General features: G+C 40.4%; 1 pseudogene; it reads right to left on the bottom strand.

Annotated features, from left to right (window-relative positions):
* Positions 1-523: 523 nt before the first annotated feature.
* On the bottom strand, positions 524-11,085 carry LOC140878363 (wall-associated receptor kinase 2-like; annotated as a pseudogene).
* Positions 11,086-14,089: the final 3,004 nt, after the last annotated feature.

The raw sequence follows: 14,089 nt of genomic DNA, 5'->3' as shown, positions 1-14,089 counted from the left end.
AAAAAAAAAAAAAAAAGGAGTCACAAGAGTGTTATACGATTTTAATTTTTTTTTGTCTCATTGAGTTAATTTTGTGTTTTGATTACTTATCAATAAATTAAAATTAGGATATATCCTTTATATTTTAATTGTTGAAAAAATGAGAAAAGTGATAGGTTACCATAAATTTAATGAATCAAATCAAACATAATATTATTAACTTAATACTATTTCATATTTTACTCAAATATTTAAATGACCACAATGTTATTTATCCAACTTTCAATCATATCAACCCAAATAAACAGTCGTTGCGTGGATCCTATCTAACAAAAAAATGTAAATTACAATGTCTAATTATAACGCATGGTGTAAACGTACATTCTCTTATATGCATGCCACACTAGTGATAGCAGCTCCAACACTAACATGTTCACCTCTCCATGGGCGATGAGATATGAACCCTCAAGCTTCTGCTTGTGCTGCTATTTCCCATCTTCAATTCAACACTCAGTAATAGCAGCTCCAATATATACTAACATATTCATCTCTCCATGCTGCTCATGGGCGATGAGATATGAACCCTCGAGCTTTTGCTTGTTCTGCTATTGCTCTGATAACAATATTTGGCATGATGATGATCACTAAATCCCTCATCAAGCTTCAAGGATTCAACATCATCTATTTGAACTAACGAATGGTTTCCTCTTAGTATCAGTGCCTCGAGTTCTCTCGCTACGTCTTTCATACTAGGCCTGTCTTCTCCTTTCAGATTTAAGCATCTTTCTGCAAGCCTGGCAATTTCTATTAGCTGCTCCTCATTCCATTCACACACAATATTGTCGTCCAGAATTTGGAATAACCGATCTTGTTTTAGTACGGGCAGGAAAAATTTTGCGAAGTTGTGTTGATTCTCTGGCCTAGCATAGTTTATGGCCTTCTTGCCTGTTAGTAGCTACAAGAGGACTACTCCGAAGCTATAAACATCACTTTTCTCGGTCAGTTGGTTCGTTTTCATGTACTCGGGATCAAGATATCCCAACGTGCCCTGCACCATAGTAGATAACTGAGTTTGGTCCACGGGAACAAATCTTGAAGCTCCAAAATCAGCCACTTTTGCTGTCAGATTGTCATCTAAAAGTATATTTGCAGGCTTGATGTCTCTATGTATGATTGGAGTCGAAGCTGCAGAGTGCAAATATGAGAGCACTTCTGCCGTTTCTGATGCTATTCTTAAACGCAAACCCCAAAACAGAGATGGGGCCTTTGCCTGATTGTGTATGTGTTCGGAAAGAGTGCCGTTGCCCATGAATTCATATACTAGAAGTGGGACTTCAGTATCGAAGCAGCAACCGATGAACTTGACTATGTTCCTGTGGTTGATTTGAGAAAGAAAAATAACTTCATTGACAAATTGCTCGACTTGATTTGGGTCGACGTGTTTGGATTTCTTGATGCCCACTATTCTGTTATCTGGTAAGAAACCTTTGTATACAGTGTCAAAGCCTCCTTGGCCAGCGATCATGCTGTCATGGAAGTTATTTGTGGCCTTCAGTAGCTCGGAATGACTAAAAATCTTTGCCATATCTGGTACTGATCTCTCTTTCTTAGAGAGCTTTTCTTGTAATAAATGGCCACCATTTCGAAGAAAAAACTTTTGCTTCATCTTGATTAATCTCCTTCTTTTGCATTCCACGTACAAGAAGCTGACGGTTAACAGCAGTGCAGTGACTCCTACAGCAATCCCTGTATGAAAATTTCAACAAGGAATTAAAACAAGAACCATTTAAGCTCATTTTTATCCATACAAGGGACTCCCAAGTTATTTGAAATTAACCTGCAGCAAGTTTATATAGGAGTGATTCGCCCCGAATGCAACCGGTTCCATCTCTTCTCCCATCACCACGATACCCCTTGGGGCAAGGGCATTCAAAACTTCCATCCAGATTCTTACATAAATGTCCCCTTTCGCACTTGTTCCGCTGGCTTGGATCTTGGCATTCATCGATATCTGCACAAAAATGTTGATAGGTGTGCATTTGCAGTAATAAAAGCAATGGCAAAATGAGAGAAGGATAAAACATACCTTTGCAGCCATCAATAAGATATGGATATCCTTGATAACCCTTTTTGCAAGAACATTGATATCTGATGCGGGCGAAATAACTATGTCCCTATTCAGCAAATAAAATAGGAAGTCGTACGTTTTCCTGGTCTCCTGCTTCTTCGGTCACCTACAGATGGGAACGATCTCCTGATCTCCTACTTCTTCGGTCACCTGAAGAAGTCGCACGTCTTCCTTTTGGGCTGTCACCTGATTCACGAACACATGTTAGAGGCGCCGGATGGTCACTCGGTGAAAACCCTCCGACGCTCAAGTCAGCGATCACCTCCACACAAAACAGGAGAGCAGAGAGCTTTTTTAAGCTAAAGAGTCAGTTACTTTGAAATGAAGAGATTCACTCTTATTTATAGGCAAAATTGAGCTAAATTGCACGCTAACCCTCCTAGGCTCAAAAAATGCAATTTAATCACCCAGGACTACAAAATTAAGAATTAGTCCTTTAAAAATATTATTCTCGCAAATTGACCCACTCTATTAATTTATATATAAAAAGTATATTAAAAAATATAGGCCCCCTACTCTTGAGTAGCTACAATTTTATTGAAGATGGTCGAGAGTACGTTATTACTATTATTTACTCTCTCCCTCTTATTTTTTTTTTTTATTAAGAGTGCAATATTTTCACTTTACACTCACTTACACCATAAAACACCTTACTTTTAGGGTTTCACGTGGCCACTATAAAAAGATAGTGTACCTCAATTCTTTATTATATTGTTCTTCCCCAAAATGGCAGGTAGCATTCTTGCTTTCTTCCTCCGTTTACGCATTCTTTATATTTTATATCCATTCTGCTTGATACAAATTTGTGTTTCTTTGTCTCCTTCTTTTCTTTTCTTTTTTCCATGACGTCGATTACAACCTATCAAAGGTGAGTTGCCAATCGATTTCAGGTGGATGTGTTTGCGCAAAGCTCATATTTGCATTTCTTGGTGGTTTCTCCACTATTTTTCTTCGGCACTTTTCTTCTTCCCTGTTTTTTTTATTCTTTGTTTCGTGATTTGCTCCATTTTTTGGTGTTGAGGAGGAGATTCTCCGTTTGGGAGGGGAGAATGCTAGCATTAAGGAAGAACTCCGTCAGTGGCCGGAGAAGCTTGGTGTGAAGGAAAAGAAGGGGGAGACTCTTCGTTCTGAGCTTAGTGCTCTTTATGAGAGGCACTATACTGAGGTGCAGACTGGAGCTGGGTTTTTGTCTTCCCCTCCGGGGTTGCAGTTGCAGAGGAGTTTGGAGGAGAGGGCTGTTGAATCGTTTTGCGCCTCCGCTGCTTTTGAGGAGGAAGTTTTTCGGCGTGCCTATGCGATTCACGATGAGTTGATACTGGAGAGCCGCCGAATTCTTCGCGAGCAGCATGTTTCGGAGAATGTGGTCAAGATGATTGGCCCTGGTTTTCCAGATCCGGACATGGGACCCTCTGATATGCCGAGGGTAGCTGCGCCCCTTAATGATTTTGGTGACTTCGAGATTATAGAGGCTTTGAACTCCCTCCAGGGAGATGATGCTCCTGGTGTTCCATGATATTTATTTCATGTGTAGAGAGTTGTCCTTTAGACGATTTTGCGTTTTTTGGAATTTCTATCATAGTCTCTTTCCAGCTCCTGCGAGAGCGATATTCCGATGTTTTTATACTTTGTGTCTGTTTTTTGGAGATGGTTTTTGTTATATTTTGCTATATATCTTGGTTTATTCTATGCTTGCTTCGAAATATTTCCTTATTGTTATACTCTCGCTAGTACTTGGGAATTGATCAGGTTCCCAAGGTTTGTCGTGTCTCTTGGAAAAGCGCACACCTACCTCATGGGTGGTGGGGGCTTCCTATTCGTCTTGACCTCTTACAGTGTCAAAGTACCTTAGCTGGGCTGGGCTGGGCTGGGCTGGCCTCTTATGCTTTAGGTGACTTGTTTTTTGACGACCAGGGTTTAGTGACAATTAAAAATGCTTTAAGTACATGAATAAACATGTGTGATTTGCTCATGTAGTTTTGTGAAGGGAGAAAGCATGATGCGATGCTTTTACAAAAACTTTTATTAATATGAAAATGTATTACAACTACGGAACTATTACTCTTGTTACTTAGCTAAAAAGGAAAAGCAGCTATGGGTTACTGGAAATATTTCTAAGTTTGCCACATTCCATGTTCTAGGCAACACCTTCCCGTTCGAATGCTGAAGGCGATAAGCTCCTTCTCGGGCGATTTTGATTACTTTATATGGTCCTTCCCACTTTGGATCCAGCTTTCCTACGGGGTGTAGGACATCGGCTCTTCTCATTACCAGGTCTCCCACCTGGAAAGTTCGTTGTTTTACTCGGTGGCCATACACCCTTGACATCTGTGCTCTGTGCCTTGCGGCTCGTACTGATGCCCCTTCTCTAAGCTCCTCAATGAGGTCTAGGGATGCCCGTAAATCCTGCTGGTTTCCCTCTGCATTGTAATGCTTTATCCTTAGTGATTCTTCTCCAATTTCTGCAGGGGCAATGGCTTCGGCCCCATAGGCCAGGCTGAACGGAGATTCTCCTGTCGAGCTTTGCGGAGTGGTCCTGTATGCCCACAGGACACTGGGTAGTTCGTCAACCCATTTTCCCTTGGCCTCCCCAATTCGAGTCTTGATATATTGTAGGATAGTTCGATTGGTTACTTCGGTCTGTCCGTTGGCTTGTGGATGCCCGATGGAAGTGAAGAATTGTTGGATGGACAGCCCTAGGCACCATTCCCTCAACTTGGCACCGGAAAATTGAGTGTCGTTGTCAAACACTAGTGCTCTCGAAATTCCGAATCGGCAAACTATATTTTTCCATAGAAAATTAATCACCTCTTTCTCAAAAAATTTCGCAAGTGGCTCTGCTTCGACCCATTTATTAAAGTAGTCGAAAGCTACGATGAGAAACTTTCTTTGCCCTGCAGCGAGAGGAAAAGGCCCTACTAGTTCCACTCCCCATTGAGCAAAAGGCAATGGGCTTTCGAGTGGTTGAAGCGGTGTTGCTGGTAGATGCTGAAGATTAGCATGTTCTTGACACGGCCTACATCGTTTTACTAGCTCGAGCGCATCTTGCCTCATCGTAGGCCAAAAGTATCCTTGTCGGAGTGCTTTTCCTGCCAACGCTTTACCTCCCAAATGGTTTCCACAAATTCCTTTGTGGATTTCCCTGAGTACGCAGTCTGCCTGAGCAGGTGCAAGACATTTCAAGTATGGCTGAGAGTACCCCCTCTTGTACAGTTCTCCGTCTATTAGAGTGAATCGAGCGGCTCTTACCCTAAGATTTCTTGCTTTGTACTGCTCTGGGGGAAGTTCTCCTTCTGACAGGTACTTGATGATTTCATCCTTCCAACTTGGCTCACTCTGATTTGCACACAGGATGTTAAGACTTCCAGTTCCTATTTCCTTTTTATCACACGTGATGAACGTAATTGTCCTGCTATTAATTCATGTCGCGGAGCTGCCGAATTTGGCCAGTTGATCTACTATTTCATTTTCAGCTCGAGAAATTTGTTTGATTTCAAAATTCTCTAAACGAACAAGAAGGTCCTTCACTTTTGATAAGTACTCCTTCATACTATCTTATTTGGCTTCATAGTTCCCTTGAACTTGATTGACTATGAGTTGTGAATCGCTATAGGCGATCAGCTTTCCAGCCCCTGCCGCTAAAGCCAGTTCTATTCCCATGATAAGTGCTTCGTATTCTGCTTCATTGTTTGATGTTGGAAACTGAAATTTTATGGCGTACTGGAACTGATCTCCCTGTGGACTCTCTACTAACACTCCTGCTCCACTCCCTCCGGACGTGGAGGATCCATCTACGTGGATCGTCCAAGTGGGAGCTGAAACTCCTGCGCCATTGGTTTCTATTTCTACTATGAAGTCTGCTAGAACTTGTGCTTTAATGGCGGGGCGTTGCTGATATTCAATCTCATACTCACTTAGCTCGACGGCCCATTTGGTCATCCTTCCAGACGCCTCTGGGCTGGACAATATTCTCTTCAAAGGGTGATTTGTTAGAGCGACCACCTGGTGGGATGAAAAGTAGGGAAGCAGCTTTCTTCCTTCAACTACTAATGCTAAGGTCATCTTATCGATGTTAGTGTATCGGAGCTCGGCGCCTTGCAGTACTTTGCTTATGTAGTACACGTGTTTATGTTCTCGTTCCCTGTCCACCGTCAGAACTGCGCTGATTGATTCAGTCGATATTGCCAAGTAGAGTAAAAGTGTATCTCCGTCTCTTGGTTTCACGAGCAATGGTGATGCCGCTAAGTACTTTTTTAAGTCTTCGAAAGCATGCTGACATTCTTCGGTCCAACGAAAACATTTTCCCTACCTTAGGACTTTGAAGAATGGCAACCCTCTGTCAGCCGATCTGGAAATAAAACGGTTCAAGGCGGCCATCCTTCCTGCTAACTCCTGCATCCCTTTTATGCTCTTTGGGGGCGCCATGCTTAGGATTGCTTTAATTTTCTCAGGGTTCGCCTCTATTCCTCGCTGGAAAACCATGTATCCTAAGAATTTTCCTCCTCGAACCCCAAAAGCACATTTTTCGGGGTTTAACTTCATTTTGTATTTCCTCAATATCTCAAAACATTCTTTGAGATCTTCCACATGCTTGAGAGCTATAACGCTTTTTATCAACATATCATCGATATAGACCTCCATACTCCGCCTGATCAATTTCTCGAACATTTTGTTTACCAATCTTTGATACGTGGCCCCAGCATTTTTCAACCCAAAAGGCATTACTTCATAGCAATAGATACCTTGATCAGTAATGAAGCTTGCTTTTTCTTGATCTTCAGGAGCTAAACCTATCTGATTGTACCCTTGGTAAGCATCCAAAAAACTGAGCAACTCACATCCGGCGGTGGAATCAACCAACAAATCTATTCGTGGCAAGTGGAAAGAGATCTTTGGGGCAAGCCTTGTTTAAATCGGTGAAGTCTATGCATAGACGCCACTTACCTCCGGGTTTGGGAACAAGCACCACATTTGCTAGCCATTCAGGATAGGAGATTGGCCTGACATACTTGGTCTTCACCAGTTTTTCTACTTCGGCCGTAATATGTTTGTTCTTTTCTGCTCCAAAATATTGTTTCTTTTGCTTTACTGGCTTCATCCTGGGGTCCACATTAAGTTGATGGAGGGCATACTCATGAGGTATTCCTGGTAAGGTTTCACCTTCCCAGGCAAACACATCTGCATTTTCCCTGAGGAACATTGTTATCATCTGTTCTACTTCAGCAGGCATCTCCGTTCCAATCTTAAGAGTTCTACCGGGACTTCCTGGAGTTACCTCTATTCTTTTGAGCGCTTCGGTTGCCTTTAAGTGTTTTACTTTCTCGACTTCACTATCGATAGTATGTATTCTATCATTTTTGGGCTCATCTGTCTGTGGATGCCTTCTCTTCTGAGTTGATATCTCGTCCACCCTTGACCTTTTCTTGCAATTGGCTGGGTCTCGCAGGATGTTAGCATGACACTCCCGAGCCAACCTGCTATCACCAACAGCCTCTCCAACTCCTTTTGACGTTGGAAACTTCAACTTTATATGATAGGTTGATCCTATGGCTTGGAACATATTTAGACTCGGGCGCCCCAGTATCACGTTATATGCAGAGGATGCATTTACTACAAAGAAATTTACCATTTTTGTAACTCTTCTCGTATACAATCCTAGCGAGAGAGGAAGTGTGATCTCTCCTAGTGCTTCCACTACTTCTCCAAAAAATCCAACTAAAGGGGTGTTGATGGGCGTTAGCTGTGAATTGTCTATCCCCATTTTAACAAATGCATTAAGAAAAATGATATCTGCTGAACTGCCTGAGTCAACCAGCATCTTTTTCACCCAGAAGTTGGATATTGTAGCGGAGACAACCAATGCGTCATTGTGCTCAACTAAAGGGTATTCCCTATCTGACTCAGTGAATGTCATTTCTTTTGATATTTTTGATATTTCACACGCGACTTGGGCTTGGTTAGGGTGAGGACAGTGATTCCCCCTAGAATCATTACGCAGAAGAGTCTTCCTTGCTCTATTTGAATCTCCGCAAGCTGGTCCCCCGATTATAACAGCGATAACCCCTCCAGTCGGCATGTTCTCATGGAAATCTCCATTATGCTTTTCTTGCTTCTCATGATTCTTTGGGGGTTCTCTGTTTCGGCGGTCTTCATAAGTCTTGTTGTCTCGTTGTTGGTGGTGAGACTTACTCACAAAGTCTTTTAAATAGCCACGTTTGATCAGCTTCTCTATTTCTGTTCTCAAACTATAACATTCTTCGGTAGAATGTCCTTTGTCTTTGTGAAAGTGGCAATACTTGTCAGATTTCAGTCGCTTTGGGTTGTCTTTCATTGGCCTCGTAGGTTGCAGCAAACCTTGCTTTTCCGAAACCACCAATATATCAGCCAAGCGCGTATTTAGGGGTACCTGCTGAAGACGAGGGCCTTGGAATCCTCGTTTCTCTTCTTTTCGGCCTTCTCTTGGTTTTTCTTCTTCTCTTTTTTCTTTTCCCTAAATAGCGTGGTTCGATAGTCTCCTCAATGCGTATATACTTCTCGGCTCTTTCTAGTAATTCTTCCAAGGTGCTTGGGGGTTTTCCCGCTATGGATTCCTTAAACTTCCGATGACGGAGGTTTTGTTGCATAATTCCTGCCAAGAGATCATGATTGACATGCGGGACTTCGTGAACAGCCTGAGTGAAACGTTGCACATACTCTCTCAAGCTCTCTCCTTTTTTTTGCACAACCGAGAACAGATATGATGCAGTCTTAGGGTATTTTCGATTAATGGAGAACTGATGAAGAAAACGCTGAGTAAGTTGTTCCAGGCTTGCAATGCTTCCTGCCGGGAGTTTATTGAACCACGCCAGTGCGCGATTAGTCAGCGTAGTACGGAAGATTTTGCAGTACGCGGCATCACTTAAGTCATATAGATCGGCTTTTGCATAAAACCTATCGAGATGATCCTGAGGATCTCCTGAACCATCGTACTCTGGCAGACTTGCTATTTTTACTCCAGCTGTCAGTATCTCGGCTAAGATAGCAGTAGTGAATGGGCTACGCCGGGCTTGTAAGATTGCTAGAGCACTTTCTCCTCTCTCCTCAGTCCGAATTCCGGGGCGCACGGGCCCGTGGCTATTTACCTCCTCCTCATGGAACATTGTTTCCCTTCTTGCACTGGGGTTTGGTACCCTGTTCGTTCCAACTTCTTCTTCTAGTGTGCGTCTCCTTTCTTGGTATTGAGGATGAGGTAATTCACCATTTACATTTGGATTGTTTTCCAAGTTATGCTGTTGCGTTGCCAAAAAATGTGTCATGGCCTCCGCGACCGCACGTGAGGCAGCTTCCTACAACATGGATTTCAAGGCATTTGGGGTGATCAGAAACTCCTCTTGCGGCAGGTGGTTAGGAGGCGGGAGCTCCCGTCCACCTTCAGTGTTACGGATGGCATGTGATCGTGTTTGCATCTCTAGTGGATAGGTGGCTTTCCCACAGACGGCGCCAATCTGATGCGGGCGAAATAATTATGTCCCTATTCAGCAAATAAAATAGGAAGTCGTACGTCCTCCTGGTCTCCTGCTTCTTCGGTCACCTACAGATGGGAACGATCTCGTGATCTCCTACTCCTTCGGTCACCTGAAGAAGTCGCACGTCTTCCTTTTGAGCTGTCACCTGATTCACGAACACACGTTAGAGGCGCCGGGTGGTCATCCGGCGAAAACCCTCCGACGCTCAAGTCAGCGATCACCTCCACACAAAACAGGAGAGCAGAGAACTTTTTTAAGCTAAATAGTCACTTACTTTGAAATGAAGAGATTCACTCCTATTTATAGGCAAAATTGAGCTAAATTGCACACTAACCCTCCTAGGCTCAAAAAATGCAATTTAATCACCCAGGACTATAAAATTAAGAATTAGTCCTTTAAAAATATTATTCTCGCAAATCGACCCACTCTATTAATTTATATATAAAAAGTATATTAAAAAATATATTTATACCCATCAATATCCACGACCATTACCAGGCGTGTAACACTCGGAACCGTGGCTCTCGCATCCAAAACCCGAGGAATTTGCTTGAGATTCATTGCATGTTCCATTCCTAAAAGTCCAATCAACCACCATAGGAAGCTTCTCCACTCTGTTCAAGTTTCTAAGGTTTTCTGTTGAAAAACTAAACCCAGTTTCTTCCACAAGAAAAGCATAGCCGCAATTATTGAACGCATCAACTGAAGTATAATCACTGATCAAGCTCAAAAATTCCAATCCAATCACCGAAACTTCATCAGGAAAATCTCTCCGACAACAACCGAAACCCAAATTGCAAGAACCTTCTTTCAAATCCTGTTGTATCGAAAACTCTGTATCATTACACCGTACAAAGCAAGTTGTTTGACAACTCTGATCCTGCGGCCACTGGTCGTACGCAATGCCAAGCTTATCACATCCCACAACAAAGAACTTAGTGTGATTTTTATTGACTGTAAGGTAGGAGGGCAACTTTATCCACTCATTATCACCATCATCATAAGATCTGCCAGATATTCGAGTGCCATCTTTAGAGTAACAATCGCGTGCTATGGGCTGTAAAATACGAAGTTGGCCATCTAGTGATATGTTCAAGATTTCTATTGCCAAGTCTTGCTGCAGGAAAAGTTTTGGGGGGCTGAAAGTATGGTTACAAGTGACCAAGAAATCAGAGTGTTGGCTACAGTTTTCTGTGGTGCCGAAAGGATATGGGATATATATGTCGCCACAACGATGGATACAGTTGGGCTTCGCTATCCGGAAAAGTGATGATGATTTTAAGGCGAATAACTGGAGTACTAGGATTGCCATTTTTATGAAACCAGTAATAAGCTGCACGTGATGATCAACTGATCCCATTGTTGAAAAATATTATTATTATTAATATTATGTTGAATATTGAATGTTGAATGTTGAATATTGAGTTGTAAAATGTGAAAAATTAGTGTGTGATGATGTAGATGATGATGTATTTATTTTTGGACTAATCTCAAATGTGGATCTATAAATAGGTCTTCATTTGTGATGAAAAATACAATTGAAGTTGAGAGAAAAATATTATAAAGTGTAGAGTTTGATATATTTTGAGTTTTGGAATATTTATTTTTTACCGTAAATTTTTATTTTTTCACAACACGTTATCAGCACGATCGCTTGAAGGTTCTCTATATTTTCCGACGATCCAAAATACAAGAAGAAGTCAAAAATATTCAACAAGTAAGAATAATTATTTTATTGTTTATTGTGTATATATTTAATATATATTATCATGTTATGAAAAAAAATTAGTTTTTAAAAACTTGTTATAAATCCTGGGAGGATGTTAAGACGACATCCCACACTCCCGGTAAGGGATACGACAAGTATAAAAGCCTCTAAGGTTTTTAAACAATAACGTGATATGATACATGTATATATACTAACTATATCAATATATAATTTCATGTTATTATATAAGAGGTTGTCTAGGACACTGACCTTATAATAACGTGATATGATATATATTTTATTGCGTATATTTAATTATGATTATCATTATACGCATCACATAATTATCACGAATTTTTATTCAACACATAATCATTTTTTTCTTACCCTCAACGGTCACAAACGGTCATAAACGGCTAGTTTTTTGCCTATAAATATGTTCACTCAAACTCATTTTCAATCACACCAAAATTCATTCTTCATCTCAAAACATTTTCTCCTCGGTTTTTTTCGAAAAAGAAGAAGATGGAGTTTTTGGCTTTTCTAAGGATATCTTTCATAACGATTATGATCATCATGCTCACGAGTTTTGTACTCACCAGCGATTTTCCACCACATGCTTTTTCTCTATTTGTACACTTACTTGTACTCATCGTTTATCCATTATTTTGTATTGTCATATTAATGGAAATTAACTAATAAAATGCATTGTTATTTTTCTAGTCACCATGTCAAATTTGGCAAAGATTGAATTCGTTGCGCTCGATATCACTGGAAAGAATTATATGCCATGGACTCTCGATGTAGAAATGCATCTTGAGTCATTGGGTCTAAGTGATACAATCAAAGAAATTAATATATCAACCTCACAAGATAAAGCAAAGGCAATGATTTTCTTACGCCGACATCTTGATGAAGGGTTGAAATGTGAGTATCTCACAGAAAAAGACCCAATGATTTTATGGAAAGGGTTGAAAGAAAGATTTGAGCATATAAGGGAAGTGATACTTCCGACCGCCCGTGATGAATGGAATTCGTTGAGAATCCAAGACTTTAAAAAAGTCAGTGAATATAATTCTGCAATGTATCGAATAGTCTCGCAATTAAAATTCTGTGGACTTCAAGTCACAGAGATGGAAATGCTTGAGAAAACGTTTTCCACTTTTCACGCATCAAATATAACTTTACAGCAACAGTATAGAGTGCGTGGTTTTACGAGATATTCTGAGCTCATTGCATGTCTTCTTGTGGCGGAAAAGAACAACGAATTATTAATAAGAAATCATCAATCCCGACCCACTGGATCAACGGCATTTCCTGAAGCAAATGTCGAAATGAAAAATGAAAACCAAAATCAAAGGCATAGACCAGATTTTGGTCGTGGACGAGGTCGAGGAAGTGGGCGTGGGCGTGGACGTGGACGTAAAAATTATCGCGGTCGTGGTCGTGGCCGTGGATATGAAAATAATCGAGATAGTTATTTCAATAACTCATCTCAAAAGAACGTCACGAACCACCCACCAAAAAGGCAGCATGAAAATACAAGTGAAAATGAAAATCACTCAAAAAGATCTGAGAGTGTTTGTTATAGATGTGGCACTCCAGGACATTGGTCACATATTTGTCGAACCCCTGAGCACCTATGTAAGCTCTATAAAGAATCGACAAAGGGGAAAGGAAAAGAGACCAATTTTGTTGAAGATAGTGACCATTTAATTGGTTCAACTAGTTTCAATGCTGCAGATTTTTTGAATGATTTCGAAGACATTGATTAAAAGATTGGTGGGACTATATTGTAACAAATTTGTATTTTTCATGCATTCTTGTATTATAAAGCATGTTATATTTTGCATTTGTATTGTACTTAATTTTTCTTTATTGCATTTTTTTGTGAAGTTTGATATGGAAAATGCTATGAGCAAACATGGAAATAATATCATGAAAATTTGCATACCAGATAGTGGTACAACACACACTATTCTGCGAGATGAAAGATATTTCTTGGAAATAAAACCAACAAAAACAATGGTGAATACCATATCAGGTCCTGTAGACTTGATTGAAGGTTGTGGAAAAGCACATTTTTTGTTACCTAATGGTACAAAATTTCTGATAAATGATGCTTTATATTCACCACAATCGAAAAGAAATTTGTTGAGTTTTAATGACATATACTCTCATGGGTATGATACTGAGACGATAACTGATGGAAATCAGAAATATATGTGTCTTACCACATATAAATCAGGAAAGAAATATGTGGTTGAAAAATTATCAATGCTCCCTACTGGATTGCATTATACACATATAAGGCCAATCGAATCAAATATGGTGGTTAATAATTCTTCAATATTAACAAATTGGCATGATCGATTGGGACATCCTGGTTCAACAATGATGCGAAGAATTATTGAAAATACGCATGGTCATCCATTGAAAGACCAGAAGATCTTTCAGAATAATAAGTTTCAATGTAAAGCATGTTCTCTTGGAAAACTTATTATAAGACCATCGCCAACTAAAATCCAAACTGAATCACCCATATTTCTTGAACGTATTCAGGGTGATATTTGTGGGCCAATTCATCCACCATGTGGACCATTTCGATACTTTATGGTATTGATCGATGCCTCTAGCAGATGGTCACATGTATGCTTATTGTCAACTCGGAATGTGGCATTTGCAAGATTGATGGCTCAAATAATAAAATTGCGAAATCAATTTCCCGATTATACAATCAAGAAAATAAGACTTGATAATGCTGGAGAATTT

Source organism: Henckelia pumila, chromosome 2 (assembly GCF_033568475.1).
Source record: "Henckelia pumila isolate YLH828 chromosome 2, ASM3356847v2, whole genome shotgun sequence".
Classification (NCBI taxonomy): domain Eukaryota; kingdom Viridiplantae; phylum Streptophyta; class Magnoliopsida; order Lamiales; family Gesneriaceae; genus Henckelia; species Henckelia pumila.
This window is presented reverse-complemented; position numbering and strand designations above follow the sequence as displayed.